Raw genomic sequence first — 1,915 nt, 5'->3', positions numbered from 1 at the left:
TGTGCCCGGCCTGGCCGCGGCCTAGTCCCGGCAGACGGGACTGACGAGGTCACCAAGCCCAGGCTGACCCGGCGCTGGTGTCAGGGACTTGGGAATCCCCCTCCCTCAGTCCCGATCCCGCTTTCCTTTGGGGTTTCACCCCAGCGACCCCAACCTTACTCTTGCAGGTGGGAACCTACACAATAGGAGTAATGTGGCTCCCCCTGACTCTCGGAACTCGGGGCCTGGGAGTGGAGACTTGGAAGTTGCAAAGCTCTCGGTGCCAGGAATCGAGGCTACGGTCGAGTGGGCTCGGGCCAGGGCTGAGGTGGTCTCACCCGTGTTGGGGCGCGGAGAAACGCCTCGAGTGCTTCACTGTACCACCACCCACCCGCCACGGGCCTGGAAGCAGCCGCTAAACATTCCCGAGCCTCAGTTTCCTTAGCACAAACAGGCTGGCAGTGTCCTGGGGCTTGTCAGATGCCTGATGGATCAGAAAGCCTCCTGCAGCCCCGAAAGGGAGTCCAGAGCAGAGACGGGCCTGCAGTCCACTTTTACAGGTCTGGACGGACTCACAAAACCACGGTGTGGGTGGGGCATGTGGAAGGGCCTAGGCCGAATGGGGAGTAGTGGTGAGGGCCCAGGGTCAGACTGGGGGTGGAGCGAGGTTGTCTGGGAGTCTTGGCTTTATGAACTGGAAAACCAGGCTAATAATTGACTCCAATCCAAGGGATATTGTAAGTTGTGATGTGTTGGCTGCAGTGCCGCTCCCTATAGTTGGCGCAGGGTGAGGGGCGTTTGGGTACTGAAGTCCCACACAGTCTCCTTGCCACGCCTGTGTCTAGGCCAGGCAGCATCTGCTTACCATAGACACCAGTTTCTCATCCGCAAAGGTGCCCAAGGCCCTGCTTGACACAAGTGTTACAAGCTGTTAGCTTTGATGATGACTTGTTATATGAAGGAGTTCAACAAGTTGGTCAGTGTCCTCAGGAAAGTCACCCTTCTTTCCTTTGCCTCCATTTTCATTGTCTTTAAAATGGGTATAGTGTTGGCTGACAGGTGAAGTTGAAACGTGCACAAGTAAGGGAGGTAGTGCTGTCCACTGCCAGCAGGGGACAGCTCAGGCGAGGAAAAGATCCCAGTACTCTCGGAACCCCCAACCAAGCTACGTGATCACATTTTTATGATCACAGATAACATGAGCATGTCCTGAGGTCCCTTGCTACCAGTTTGGCATGGAGGACGTCATTTAATTCTTGCAGAAATCCTGAGGTATCATCACTTTACCCATTGTACAGATAGGGAAACTGAGGCTAAGAGGTTCACTGACTCCTATAACACCACACAGTTCAGGTGTCCCTGACCCCAACACACAGATACACACACACAGTCACTCACATGGAGCAGTCTATCACTGGAGTCATAACTCCCCAGCCTTGGCTGTTCCCCATGGGAATGAAAAAGGGGTCGGTGAGGGGCAACACCAATCAACTGTGTTACAGGTGCCCTCCATATATTCACAACCACCTGGTGAGGTAGCGACTGTTATCCCCTTTAGCATTGAGGAAGCTGAGGCTCTAAGAGCTGGCAAAGGCAGAGCTGGGACAAGACCAGGGCTGTCTGACCCCATCCACCAATACCTCTGAGTCCTCCCCAGCATCTAGGGTGGTGCCCTTTGCTGGTCTCTCCTCCTAGGGTCTGAGGTTCCCCACTGGAAATGGGATCAGTATGTTCCCCTGCCTAGGCCAGGCGCGGTGGCTCAAGCCTGTAATCCCAGCACTTTGGGAGGCTGAGGTGGGCAGATCATGAGGTCAGGAGATCGAGACCATCTTGGCAACGCTGAAACCCCATCTCTACTAAAAATACAAAAAAATTAGCCGGGCGTGGTGGCGGGCGCCTGTAGTCCCAGCTACTCAGGAGGCTGAGCCAGGAGAAT

At 55.0% G+C, this 1,915-nt stretch overlaps 1 protein-coding gene and 1 long non-coding RNA gene across 5 annotated transcripts in view; one reads left to right on the top strand and one right to left on the bottom strand.

Annotated features, from left to right (window-relative positions):
* LOC105544440 overlaps positions 1-1,915 on the top strand; it is a 12,113-nt gene continuing 10,198 nt past the window's right edge. Inside the window, exon 1 of one of the 2 annotated variants that reach the window (XR_001006759.1) lies at positions 1-167. This is a non-coding gene — a long non-coding RNA (uncharacterized LOC105544440). The remainder of the gene's footprint in view (positions 168-1,915) is intronic. The other variant, XR_001006760.1, reaches the window with a different exon arrangement.
* The window catches only part of DPP3 (dipeptidyl-peptidase 3), a 50,715-nt gene that overhangs the window by 45,688 nt on the left and 3,112 nt on the right, over positions 1-1,915 (bottom strand). The window lies entirely within an intron of this gene.

This window comes from Mandrillus leucophaeus, unplaced genomic scaffold (genome assembly GCF_000951045.1).
Source record: "Mandrillus leucophaeus isolate KB7577 unplaced genomic scaffold, Mleu.le_1.0 Scaffold30, whole genome shotgun sequence".
NCBI lineage: Eukaryota > Metazoa > Chordata > Mammalia > Primates > Cercopithecidae > Mandrillus > Mandrillus leucophaeus.
The sequence above is the reverse complement of the archived record's forward strand: the minus strand, read 5'-3'. Positions and strand labels throughout refer to the sequence as shown.